Source organism: Felis catus, chromosome D2, assembly GCF_018350175.1.
Source record: "Felis catus isolate Fca126 chromosome D2, F.catus_Fca126_mat1.0, whole genome shotgun sequence".
In the NCBI taxonomy this organism is placed as follows: Eukaryota; Metazoa; Chordata; class Mammalia; order Carnivora; family Felidae; genus Felis; species Felis catus.
The window spans coordinates 6,658,786-6,672,607 of NC_058378.1; the positions used below are offsets into that span (position 1 = coordinate 6,658,786).

A 13,822-nucleotide genomic window follows, 5' to 3' on the forward strand; every position below is an offset into this window, starting at 1 on the left:
TGTACCAGTGCCTTCCTGAACATCAATGAGTTACAAGCCTTAGAAGTAGAATAAGTAATCATCCGACCAAAAATAAATAGATCCGACCAAAAATAAATAAATAGTCCATCCTGAAAGAGAGAGACCACAGATAGCAGGTTGTACATAGACCCTTGTGAGCACCGTTAAAGGGGAAAAACATAGGGGCGCCTTGGGTGGCTCCGTCGGTTAAGCGTCTGGCTTCGGCTCAGGCCATGATCTTGAGTTCACGAGTTCGAGCCCCGCGTGGGGCTCTGTGCTGACAGCTCAGAGCCCGGAGCCCGCTTCGGATTCTCTGTCTCCCTCTCTCTCTGCCCTTCCCCCACTCACGCTCTGTCTCCCTCTCTTTCAAAAATAAACACACATTTAAAAAACAACGTTATGAAGGGGAAAAACATCAGAAAACTGGCACGATCCTCCTGACCGGCCTGCCGTCCCTGCTGGGTGACTCTTTCTCTGCAGTTCCTGCCATAATGAAACTGAATTGTGAGATGAAAGAAAATGCCTTGCTCTAGTTTCGGCAGGTTGTAAGCCAAATTATCCCTGAAAACCCTTTGGAGGGAGAAAAAAATTCAATTAGTAGAGGAGAAAGATGAGATATGAGCGACACTTAAAATCTTGCCCGGGGAGAGAGAATCTGTCTCCATCACACCCATGCTACAGGCAGAAGGAGGCGAGGGGACCCAGTTATCAGCAGCTCTCCTAAGTGCTCAGGGTTTCACAGCAGGTAAACCACGGAGTGAAAGCCACGGACGCAGCACAAGTGCAGACATGATGACAAATGACAATGTGTATCGAGAAGCCGACAGGCAGGGATCACTGAGGATTGTCACAGCCAGAAGAGTGTGCTCATCTAAAGGGGAGTCCCCACTCACTGGTGCCATGAGGAAACGAAGGCCCAAGGTTGATGGATTTTTTTTTTTTTTGGCGGAAAGTTAGTCATACGGGGCTTACCTTAAATTTCTTGATTTTCAAATGTAGGCAAACCATTACAAAAAATTTTTTTAATGTTTATTTTCAAGAGAGAAAGAGAGAGAGGGAGGGGCAGAGAAGGAGGGAGACGCAGAATCCGAAGCAGGCTCCAGGCTTCAAGCTGCCGGCACAGAGCCCGACGCGGGGCTCAAACCCACAAACCGGGAGAGCATGACCTGAGCCAGTGGGATGCTTAACCGACTGAGCCACCCAGGCGCCCCTAGGCAAACCATTTTTTTTTTCAACGTTTATTTATTTTTGCGACAGAGAGAGACAGAGCATGAATGGGGGAGGGGCAGAGAGAGAGGGAGACACAGAATCGGAAACAGGCTCCAGGCTCCGAGCCATCAGCCCAGAGCCCGACGCGGGGCTCGAACTCACGGACCGCGAGATCGTGACCTGGCTGAAGTCGGACGCTTAACCGACTGCGCCACCCAGGCGCCCCTAGGCAAACCATTTTTTTAAAAAAATACCTCACTACTTACACTATGTGAGACAAATTGAACATATGCAGGCTTGTTACAGCCTCTGATTTAATCCATTGCTTCCCTCGTTTAAATATATTCCTTGAGAGGCGCCTGGGGGCTCAGTCGGTTAAGCTTCTAACTGGCTCAGGTCATGATCTCGCGGTTCGTGGGTTCGAGCCCTGCGTCAAGCTCTGTGCCGACAGCTCAGGGCCTGGAGCCTGCTTCGGATTCCGTGTGTGTGTCTCTCTCTGCCGCTCCCCTGGACCTGCCAGTTTAAGGATGGCCTGTGCCAGATGGCTCATCTCTGTTCCACGCGGTCTCTCATTCTCCTGCAAGCTGGCCCAGGTTTGTTCGTGTGGCAGCTAGGCAACTGTCCAAGAAAACGAGTGGAAGCCTGCAAGTCTTTGAGGGCCAGGCTCAGAACTGGCGCCTTGTAACTTCTGCTGCCTTGTACTGCCCAAAGCGCGTCGCGGGGCCAGCCCAGATTCAGGGGGAGGAGAAATGGTCTCCACGTCTCATGCTGCAGAAGGTGTGGGTTCGGGGAGGGGTGGAGAACTGTGGTCATCCGGGCCATCGACTTCACCTGATAAGAAGGCACGTGCAAAGTTGCCTTCTGGGAAACTCCGGGTCGTCTGCTGTTTCGAGAGCAGAGAAGGCAAAGGGGGGACACCGAGGAAAGACAGGACAAGGGTGGCGAGAAGAGGCCAGTTCGTGGAGGTCCTACCAGGTATGTGGCCCAGTGAAATACAAAGATGTTTTAAAGCATTCTCTTGGATTTTGCAGGGAATACAAGACAGATGCCAAGTAAACATAACGCAAGGTTGAAAGTAAGCATCTTACCTAAGATGCTCTGGGGGCTTGCAGAAAGGAGAGATCCTCTCTAGTTTGAAAAATCAAGGCGGGCTTCATGAACGAGATGGAATTGAAGCCAAACTTTGAAGAAGAAACCAGATTTGGCCAGGGAGAGGTGTGGATGCTGGAGCGTCAGCGCAGGGGAAGGAAAGTCCCAAATATATACAACAGCAGACAGCGTGGTTTGGGTAAACTGAGGCAGCAGTCCCCAATCGTTTTCTCCCTTAACCTTCTGAAAGATGCTCTTCATATGTGACACTCCCACATCCGTACCCCAATATGTCAGGGTGAGGAGAGGATACAGTGTTACGGAAGGTGGCCGGCACTCTGGATGTAACCCCACCCCCTGTCGCCCGCTGGTCCATTGTGACCCTGAGCCTGAGACCCACTGATGTAGGCTTTGTCGGGGGGCAATAAAATCTACAGCTGAGGGATAAGTTACTGGATGTTCTCAAATGTTCTAAAATGCCAGGTTGGGGAATCTTAACTGAGTGAACGCAGGAAAGGGTCCCCGGATGTGTTTGAGTAAGATAAACATGTGAAGAGACCTGCATTTTTGCAAACATAAAGGAGCAGGTGGGGCTAACAGACAATGCTTATTTCCCATCCCCTGGCATGGCCAACATCACTAACTGACCGCAGGACTTCTTGAGGCCCTCCAAATGTGTCCCTGCTTAGTGCTCTAATGCTGTAGAAGTTGGAGCTGAGACAGGCAGCCATTGAAGAGTGGAGACCCCATTTGGGGGGGAGGGGAAGCAGAGCTTAGGTGGTCTGTGGGGGTGACAGTGGGAACAGAAAGGAGGAAGATATCAGAGAAGCGTCGATTATCCCACTAGGAGTTGCCACCAGGTCAACATGGGAAAAGGAGAAGAGGGAAGACCAAGCGTCAGTCCAATTTTTGAAGGGCGGGAGAGGCTCATGGTGCCATGTGCCAAAAGAAGAAACTTGGGGAAATCAACTGATTGTGCGGTGGAGAAGGAGGTGGGTTCGGTGTGAGGTCTGGGTATAAACACAAGGCCCAAAAGCCATCAGGACGAGGGCTAAGGCCGACGCTCGTAACTCTAACACCAGACCAAAACATCACGAACATAGCGTTTCTTCCAAGCTTCCAGCAACGTCGAAAGAGCGCGTGTGGGAGAGAAACATGCTTCTTGTTTCTTCTTGGACTATCACGACCTTGTTCGAGATTCCTGCTGGAAGCCGGAAGCCGGAGAGAGGTGAAACATTGGTGGTGGAAGGGTTTTGTCTTTCTTTCGCGGGAGAAACAGCCGGAAAGAAGCACTCCTGTGTCCTGGCCGTGGCTGTGCATGTCGAAGCCCGAACTTCCCCGCTCCATTCTTCAACCACTGCTTTGTGACTGCGGGAAGCGCCGGCTCAACGCAACGCGGAAAACTTGATCCAATTTTGACAGCCACTGTTCTGCGACGTCTGAATCGAGATCGTTTTTCATGCAACAAAAGTGGAGGCCCATGTTCCGAGGAGAGGAGCTAAATTTCTAGTCACGTACCTTGCAGGGAGATGGTAAACAATGGTGGCTTAAGAGGAAGCATTCTAGGGGCGCCTGGGTGGCTCAGTCGGTTAAGCGGCCGACTTCGGCTCAGGTCACGATCTCGCGGTCCGTGAGTTCGAGCCCCGCGTCGGGCTCTGTGCTGACAGCTCAGAGCCTGGAGCCTGTTTCAGATTCTGTGTCTCCTTCTCTCTGACCCTCCCCCGTTCATGCTCTGTCTCTATCCGTCTCAAAAATAAATAAACGTTAAAAAAATTTAAAAAAAAAAGAGAGGAAGGGTTTTAGATCAAGATTTTTTTTTTTTTAGTATTTATTTTTGAGAGAGAGAGAGAAAAAGAGAGAGAGGAAATGAGTGGGGGAGGGGCAGAGGGAGAGGGAGACAGGATCTGAAGCAGGCTCCCTGCTCCGAGCTGTCCGCACAGAGCCCGACGTGGGGCTCGAACCCACGAACCGTGAGATCACGACCTGGGCTGAAGTTGGACGCTTAACTGACTGAGCCGCCCAGGCGCCCCTCTAGACGGAGATTTCTTGAGGTCAAATCCCAGCAATGCCCTCACTGGAAGAAGTCACTTAACTTGATACATCAATTTCCTCATCTTTGAATTGGAGAGAATACTCACAACTACCTCTCCCTGTGGTTGTGAGGGTTCACAAAGAAGTACGTGTCAGGCGGACTGGATGAGTAAATCTGCTTCACAGTGCCCTTTATTTGTTTAGCACAGACGCTTATTAAGTGCTCATGAATAATTCCTCTTATATGTCAGTTTCATCCACAGGGAGTTCTCATTTTCTAGATGGAAAGTTTCCTTTGGTTTTGCATCATCAGATGAGGAACTTCAAGGACCTATCAATGAATGAATGCTCCCAGAGAGGGAGCTCTCCGAAGTGCCCCCACTCTCTGAGAAGAGTCATCCTGGCCACAGAGTTCATCTATGTGGGGTGCTGGTCATACTCAGTCTCCGTGGCTGTGAGGTTAAGGAGATGCACTTCAACCAACAATCTTCCACCTTAGAGTTTGGAAAATTTCTTGTTCCTACTCGTATTAACCCAAATAGTTAAATGAGCTGGAAAAGGATTAGAGTACTCTTAAACTTCAGCTGCAAAGGTTCACTTATAAATTCTTCCCCTTATGAACATAGTAACATAAAGATGGGGTTATGTGTCTCCATCAACATAGTTCAGGGGTCTGAACATCTAGAAAAAGTGATAGCATTCCCTGGAAAGGTGACCTGGCCAGAATGCTCCTCGTCGTCGAACTTGTAGAGTTTTGCCACTAAGTAAACCTGATCGTGGGTCTATCATGTGTTCTTTAACAATACAAGATAGTTCTCCCAAAGGCAATTTTTTCCCTCTTAATGTCTTAAGGCAGCATCTCATCTCTTTGTCACAGAATTTTCTGTGACATGTCCTGGGAGCGGTGGGTTGCTACCCGTTTAACAACTGGCTCTCCAGGCATAGACAGCCCCGGCGTGTTGTACTGGTGTGTACGTGAACGCTCCCGCCATGGTTGATTTCAGCCCCCCCGAGAAAAACACTGGAAGTATATACAGCTGGCGCCAACGCACCAATGTGAACTTTCCTTACCCCACCGTTGTCACGACACAAACCACCTTCTAAGCCCTGAATGAGACATTTCGTAAGCATAGTCTAAGATAACAATGTTGTCCCTGGAGCTAGGGAGGCAATGGGGAGCAGGAATTGAGACTGGATATTCCAGACGGCTGCCGAAACCATATCCAACGGGTACACACTGCTGTGTTCTGTATCACAAATACACTTTGCTGTTTTCCTTTCTGTTAGCTGCTCCTCCCAGACCAGGCCAGTCTGCAAGAGCAACAAAGACATGTGGGTAGCAGTAAAGAAAAACAATACAGAAAACAGCTGCAGAAGATTCTCGGAGGGCCTCGGGGACCTCATTTCTTGGCAGGATCCTAAGAAGCTCATCAGCAGACATTCAAATTCTCCTTCACGGTCATCAGCGCTATTCTCTGCACTGCCCTCTTGTGGCCTCACCGCCTGCCAGAATCTAGTGATGGATGACTAACCCCTGACCACCTTCTTCCTCCTTCTCGAGCGTCGTAAGGTCACTGAAGCTGTCCTCAGTGAGGTGTGAGGAGAAGCCTCATGACCACGGACACAACAGTTTCTGGTTTCCAGTGTTCTGGAGAAATTTGGGACAGATTTCCACGTGCTAGATGGGAAAACTGGGGAGGGGGACTACTTAGAGTCACAGCCCAAGTGTCCCCCGCTGCAGGAGGTCTGGGTATCAGAGTTCTTTCCCTTTAGGGTGACCCTTGACATTCAAGTCCGGTGATAGGAAGTGGCTCTTCACCTCCTGTTTAAGAGTCTTGATCCTAAGACTGGATAACTCATTACCTCAAAGGTTTTATGAACATTTTTTTTTCAAACACACCCATTCCACCCCGGTTCTGCTAGAACTTCTAGAACCTGCCCTGAGAGACGACGGTCCGGATTAGCCTGGTTCCCTCTCAATGATGCATCTGCGCTAGAGATCTGATGAGCTCTCCATTTCTCTCATCTACCGTTGACCTTGGAGCGGGAGTAGAAAGAAGGGGCACTCCTTTCTGTGAGAGGAAGAGAAAGAAGGAGGAGGCTGGCGACATCCTCCCTGCAGAAGGCTTTGAAAGGTGCCCATTTGGAAGAACGTGTAAAACCAGCTACCGATGTCTGTTCTTTAGCCAATGAGACAAGCCTTCTAGGTGTCACCTCACATCACAAACGGTTTCCTTTTGGCAAAGGGGACGGGGTTGGGGGCCACGCCTCTCCTCAGCCTCCTACCGAGGATCCAGTGATCCCCCAGCTGGAGCTCATGGCTTAACCCATTTCTTCCTCTCACACTTTACACACTCTTCCATTCTGGTACCTACGGTTTCATGAGTGTCTCTCTCTCTCCACTGGAAGCTTTGGTGTCAGAGCCCATCCTATTTCTCTCTCTGTGACCAGCACCACGTTTACACACAGGATCCCAATTTTACAAACGAAGCAAGTGAGGCTCCAGGTATTTCGAAGAGCCAGTAAGTTACGCACGTGGGACTCGAATTCACAGCCTTTTGCAGGACATCACCCTGATCATCAATGCCACAGATGTCAGTTATTGGTGGCTGATGTGGCCGTGACAAAACAGAGATGGGCTGAGGACTGAATCAACCACGCCTCTGCAATGTGGCCTCCGTAGAAACCCAAAAAGGACGGCTTCTAGGGTCTAGGTTGGGAGACACGTGGAGACTCGCTGCAATGGTGTCCCTGGAGAGGGCGGGGAGGCTCTGGGGCCCTTCCTCATACCTGCCTGGCCCTATGTATCTTTTCTATCTGGCTGTTCCTGAATTATACCCTTTTATAATAAACTGGTCATCTGGCTTAAAAAAAATAAAAAGATTAGAGATGGAATGAGATCCAAACAGGCTTTGCTTATGTCCCTATATCCTTGGAAATTCCACCAAGTCCGAGTTTTTGAGGATAGTTCCAATCCACTCAGAATTTCAGACATTCTTCAACGGCTCATATAAAGACGAGTCATCCAAAAGGATGGGGAGGCCGGGATGACCAAGTTGAGCAGACTCATTACAAGAAGAGAGGAGGGGAAGGAAAAACTAGATACACAGAGGGAGACCACACCATAAGAGACTCTTAAATACGGACAACACACTGAGGGTTGCTGGGGGTGGGGGAAACGGGGGACGGGCATGGAGGACGGCACCTGTCGGGATGAACACCGGGGGTCGTATGTAAGCGATGAACCACGGGCATCTACTCCCGAAGCCAAGACGACACCGTATGGTAGCTAAGTTGACAATTCAACAACAACAACAACAACAACAGAATTGGGATTCGAAAAGTTATCTCAGGTCACCCTGCGTATCTGAGCCAGGAGGCCTCAGGCTGTGAGCCAGAGAAACACCACGTCTGAGATCCTGCAGCTATGTGGTAAAGCTGAAGAAGTTTGCTTCTGAAGACTAAGGATTCGAATCTCACTGTCGAAAACGGGGTAGGAAAGTGAGTCCCCGCCGCTTGACTTCCCCGATTCGGCACACAACTCTTCAGACCCAATCCAGCTCTCTGAACGCGGATCTGAAGATTCACGAAAAGGACAGCGAAAGGCCATCTTTCGAATTCCCCCTGTGATCACGACATTCAAATGACCTGAGCGCACACAGCCCTGGAATGCACACAGAATTCAGAAAAGCCGCCTTTGCGAGGGAAACGCACGGGGAGAGGAAGCGTCTCTCCCCTCTCCCCTCCCCCCCCCCCCACCCGTCCCTTATTTTAATAAGTCATATTATTCAGGAGGCTAATAAACATCTGTTTCTTCTCAGTGTCAAGGGAGCCTGTGTGCAAACGCCAGCAACCGTGGCTCTCTGTCCTCGGGGGAGAAAACAAAGCACCATCCATCCAAGCCCAGCTACGTACCTGCGGCGGCAGCTGGCTGTTCAGAGAGGCAGGCGGGTCCCCGTCGCGAGCCCGAGTGCCAGGGCACTTGGGTGTCCCCGGCCCCCGCTCTCATGAGCACTGCCGCTTGCTGACTCCTGGAGGCTGAATGCGCCAGCCCGGGGAAGCCAAGGCTCTCCAACTTAACTACTTGTGTGCTGACTCACGCGCCGGGCAGGACGCGCCCCAGCTGAGCCTGCTTGTGGAAAAACCCTGCCCGGGCCTCCCAAGGTCACACCTGGAGCCCGTCCCCAGGCACCCTGCGCGGACACGGCGTGGGAAGGAGGCGTTCGTCTTCTCCGACATACCTGCCTCCCGCGTTTGATGTGGAAAAGGACACCCTTTCCTCCGCCGGGTCCCCTACGCCGCGCTGCGAGGAGACGTCGGGGGACAAATCCACCCAGAGACGTGGGGTAGGGTCACTGCCGGCGGAGGAGTCAGGCTCCGCGCAGAGCGGCCGCCTCGCTGGTCTGGAAAGGGTGTCACTGGAGAGACTGATTCCACCCAACCGCCCTGGCAGCTCAGGGCAGCAAACGCAGCAGCGTCCACACTGTGCCCGGCCAAAAAACGGAGCATCGGCTGCCTGCAGTACAGCCTGCTTTAGACTGCGTGGTTTCTGGGGCCCCCGGGGGGGGGGGGGGGAAATCCACTCTTCCAACCTTTGGGGCCCCGGTATCGGCAGCAGGGAGGAGAAGGCAAAGACCTCTCGCGTCTGATCAGGCCCCTCAAGGGCACGACATGCCGTCCGTCCGTTGTCTCCATGACAGGAAGCACAGGTGCCCAGGATTCTGAAAACCGGGGCCGCTTCCTAGAAGCCGGAGGGGCGAAGCTTGCCTCCGAGCCCAGGGCAGAGCCTTGCTTTTCTTCAGGCGCAGCACAATCCACCCTGGGGCTCATGGAGGAGTTGGCTGCAAGGCAGGGAGGAGCGGGCGGCTGGGGATGGACCGTTGAAGGCGCCCGGAGAGAGCCGGACAGCCGCGCGGGGATCTGCGGCCCGACTCGGCCCGGGCCCCCTCGGCAGCCCCCTGCCTGGAGTGGCCGAGCCGCCCGCAGCGATGTCTCACCTCCTAACTGGGCCCCGAGGCTGCGGGGCCTCCTGCGCCTGAAGCGCATCTACCTGGGGGACCCGCGAGCTGACGCTCGGGGAGTCACACGCGTCCGTGCACAGAGCACGGCCTGCAGGCTGAGTGTGTAATAAGACGGGCCGTGTAAGCAACAGCAGCAGTCAGTGTGCAGAACGCTGTATACATGCCCTGCAGGGAGGGCTCCTAGCTCTCCCGCGACATCTGCGCTCCTCGCTTCTTCCGGGCATCCTGTGCGGTCTGGAGTGGCCATTCGCTGAGGTCCGGCCACTGGGGCGTGAGCGGAAGTGACAGGCACCAACGCCGGCCTTGGCCCCCCGCGTGCTTCTCCAGGCTCCCGCGCCGTCTCCGAGGGAGATGCCCGCAGTGACCCTGGATGTTGCAGGAAGAAGTAGGTAGAAAGCCTCCGTCAGCCTGAATGACCACACAGAGCTGCTGACCTTTGTGATTACTTTTAAATCATGGGCGGGGATGGATGCAAAGCTGAACACTTTCTTTCAAAATTCCCTTCGGGGTATGTGAGCAACACAGTTCAAACACAGCTTGTCTGCAGAGCAAAGGCTAGACTCCTTCACGGGGTATTCAAACCCACCCAGCCCGAGGCCTCTGCCCTTGACCTGGCCTTTGACATTTTCCTGGTCATGCTGGGCACCTGGGCCTCTTTATGGCTCCTAAATGCACCTGTCCTATCCCATCCCTGCTCAAACTTTTATCCTCAAAATACCTTCTCACCTACTCCCCGGTTAACTGAGTCATACCTCCCTGAGTTCAAAAACAAGGCTGCAAATTCTTTGACACTCCGTCCGTGGAATAGAGGGGATCTGTGTCATCCCCCCCACCCAAGACTCGGTGGGTTTATGACTGCCCGTGATGACAACAGAGGACATGGAATCTCTGCCGTGTGACTTCTGAGGCTGGGTCACAAAAGCCTTGTGTCAATTCTCCATTTCCTGGAGCACTTGCCCTTGGATCTGTTAAAATAACAAAATCCAACTGAGTCCGTTTTAAAGATCTTCCTGGCTTTATTCAATGATTCGTGTATTGGGTGGCACCCCGATACAGACAGGAAGGGGCTTCAAGGAGCTGTGCAAAATGGATGCCTTTGATAGGCAGCAGGGAGCAGGACAAGACAGTTATGCTGGGGGTGGGGGGGAGAAAGCAGGTTGGTTATTGCAAGGTTACTTTCCTTTAGGGGAGGGCAGGGGTCTCTCAAGCAGATGATTTAACTAGTGCTGATTAGGTGATTCCCGATTGACTGGTTTAAGATTCCTTTGTTGGAGAGCCAAAAATGTAATTAAGTCTGAGTTTGGTGGTGTGGGGCTTAGCATAAGCGACTCCATTTTGGACCTGTTGTCTTGTCTTTAACAGAAGCCTGGGTCGCTTCTGGAGAAGCTTCTGAAGAAGTCTGGAAATCCTGAAGCTACTATGCAGCAGGGACCACACGTAGATGCTTTGGTCACAGTTCCGAATGGTCTCCTTTCAGCTACCCACACGGAGGCGCCAGATAGACAAGTGAGTCGGGGTCGGACTCCAAAGCAGTCCGTCCACCAGCAGGATCCAATGGAGGTTCACCAATGCCACACGGAGGAGCAGTGTCTCCCAGCCAAGTTCTGCCCGGATTCCTGACCCACAAAACTATCAGCCACAATCAGACACCTGTCACTTTAAGCCACTATGCTTGGAGTAGTTTGGTAGGAAGCAAACATAACTGGAACGCCCTTCTTCGGGGCCCAACACACAGTCTATGTTTTTCCAGAAGCTTTATCTACCGTCCTCCCCATTTAGATCTCTGGGTTGTTCGATCCTTTAGAATTCTGGTCTTGGGTTATTTCTTTTTTAATTGGGAGTTGTCCAGTCGCTCTTTGTAGCACTTTACATAATAATGAGTGAACACGTTGATCAACAAGAATACTGAGCACGTAACACGAAGCCTCCTAGAACTGTGGGGTGGACGAGCAGGAGCTGGGGAAGGCAGGTGCTCTCCACCTGGTTTCGCTCTCTCTGGGCACCAGAATCTTGACCGTAATGATCAGGTGGTATTTATCCAACCCAATATTTATTCTCACGTATCTACTGAATGCCAACCGTCTGGCAACCATACTCTTTTGGACCCAAACAAAGCCCATCTTCTCATGAGATCCCCGTTCTACGTGGAAGGAGACAAACAAAAAATAAATGTAATCTGTTAGGTCATGTGTGCGAAGAGGAAGAAGAAGAAGGCAGAATAAGAGGTGAGAGAATGTTGTTCTGTGTGATATAATCAAAGAAGTCCTCTGATAGCGTGACAGTCCAACAGACACCTGAAGGAAGTGGGAAAAAGAACGAGCCGTGTTTCTGCCCGAGGGAGCGCATTCCTGGGGAAAGGAAGGCCCGTGATACAGGTCTCCCCCGACGAGAGTGCGGTGGATGGGTTGAAGGAGGACAAACTGGCCCGGGTGGCCTGAGCCACGAGACCAAGACTGGAGCAGTGGCAACGGGGCCAAGGTGTGCGGAGTGGACCAGCAGGCGTGGCGGGCGGGAAGGGCTCGAGGACGCTTGGCGGTGCGCTGACTTCAGTGAGAAGCAGTGAGACGCCGACGGGCAGAGCAGCCGCACGATCTGAGCCTTGGAAAGCTTTCTCGCGTACCTGTCACCCGGGTTCCTGGGTGACCGCACGCTGCAGAGGGGCGGGTTGAGGAGCAGTGAGGCGGATGGAGAGGCTCCCGCCCACCCCCAAGCCAGAGGCTCGGACCAGGGGCTGGAGGCGGAGGTGACGGAAGCGGTCGGTCACAGTAAGGGTGTGTCGGAAGGTGGAGGCAACAGGATTTCCTGGCGGGCTGCGAAGGATGGGAGAGAAACAGGAGGCACGAGTGATTCCACAGCCTTCTGGGCTGGAGCACGGGGAGAGTGAGATTGGCTGGGAGCGATCCACTCTCTGCAGAGACACCAGGAGAAAATACATTGCAAAGCGTGATGGGTTTCCAAGTTGACAGTTACGGACTAGCTTTGGTGCGAATTAGGGTTGGAAATCAAAGAGGGAGGCTAAAGTCATGTAAAAAAAATTTTTTTAAGTGCTTTATTTACTTTTTTTTCTTTTTAATTTTTTTTTCAACGTTTATTTATTTTTGGGACAGAGAGAGACAGAGCATGAACGGGGGAGGGGCAGAGAGAGAGGGAGACACAGAATCAGAAACAGGCTCCAGGCTCCGAGCCATCAACCCAGAGCCCGACGCGGGGCTCGAACTCACGGACCGCGAGATCGTGACCTGGCTGAAGTCGGACGCTTAACCGACTGCGCCACCCAGGCGCCCCCTATTTACTTTTGAGAGAGAGACAGAGAGGGAGAGAGTGAGCATGAGCGGGGGAGGGGCAGAGAGAAAGGGAGACACAGAATCCGAGGCAGGCTCCAGGCTCTGAGCTGTCAGCACAGAGCCCGACGCGGGGCTCGAACTCGTGAACGTGAAGATCATGACCTGAAGAGAAGCCGGAAGATCAACCGACTGAGCCATCCAGGCGCCCCAGAGGCCAAAGCCATTTTTAAAAGGACCCGTTGAAAGAAAAATGCTAATTAATTAAATAATAGTACAAATGAGGGAAAACCATGCCAACCATGGCCTGACGGATGAACTTCAAAAATACTGGTATACAGTTTAATACCCAATTAATCTAAGTATCTTTATTTTTTTATGCTTTTGTTTATTTGTTTATTTTGAGAGAGCGAGAAAGCGGCAGACTCCCCAGGAGGGTCCGCACGGTCAGCGCAGAGCCCGTCGTGGGGCTCGAACTCACCAACCGTGCGATCATGACCTGAGCTGAAAGCAAGAGTCCGACGCTTAAGGGACAGAGCCGGCCAGGCGCCCCTCGTTCAAGTACCTTTCAAGAGAAGAAGAGCCTGGGCCACTGACTCTCTTCTGACGCGTCCAAATTTGTACTCATCTACAGTTTGCTAAATGACTTCCAGCCTCCCATAACCCCCACTACCTTTTCATTTCCACGTGGGGTCCGACTGGGGCCGTGTGTCCTGTGCCAAAAACCAGAAACAGCAGCAGTAGCTTATTCTCCTCCTGTGTTCGGATGCACTGTCCGAAGTTTGCTCTCATTGCGTGCTCACAATTAGACTGGTTTCGAGATGACAGTGCGCCCCCCGCACAGGCCACTTGCTGCCTTCATCCCGACGGGGGCCGCGGGCCTGGAACCCAGAGTGGGGGACGGGGGGGGGCATCTGGGTCTGCGGGGCTCCTGCGACACCGCTGACCTTCGGTGACCTTCGGTGCTTCGGCTGACAGGGCTGGAGGGGAAGCGACCCTTCCTGCTCAGGGCGGAAACCGGGAAGGCCTTATCCCGTGTCCCCCGGAACTCGAGCCCCCTTCCTGCCTGCAAGCCCTTCCCCTTCCGGCCCCAGAACAGCCCCAGCGCGGAGCTGCCGTTACCCTGATTCACGCCCACCATCCGCAGCAGGCGCAAGTAGCCCCACGTCCGGAGTGACGCAGCTTGTCTCC

The 13,822-nt window shown here is 52.6% G+C and overlaps 1 protein-coding gene across 4 annotated transcripts in view; it reads right to left on the reverse strand.

Annotated features, from left to right (window-relative positions):
• The window catches only part of ASAH2 (N-acylsphingosine amidohydrolase 2), a 100,396-nt gene that overhangs the window by 77,568 nt on the left and 9,006 nt on the right, over window positions 1–13,822 (reverse strand). Inside the window, exon 1 of one of the 4 annotated variants that reach the window (XM_045039861.1) lies at window positions 13,305–13,635. The exons of 1 other annotated variant lie outside the window; for it this stretch is intronic. The gene's annotated coding sequence lies outside the window, so the exon portion shown is untranslated. Of the gene's footprint in view, window positions 1–8,244; window positions 8,500–13,304; window positions 13,636–13,822 lie in introns of those variants that run through there. 2 more of the 4 variants (XM_045039863.1, XM_045039860.1) reach the window with 2 other exon arrangements.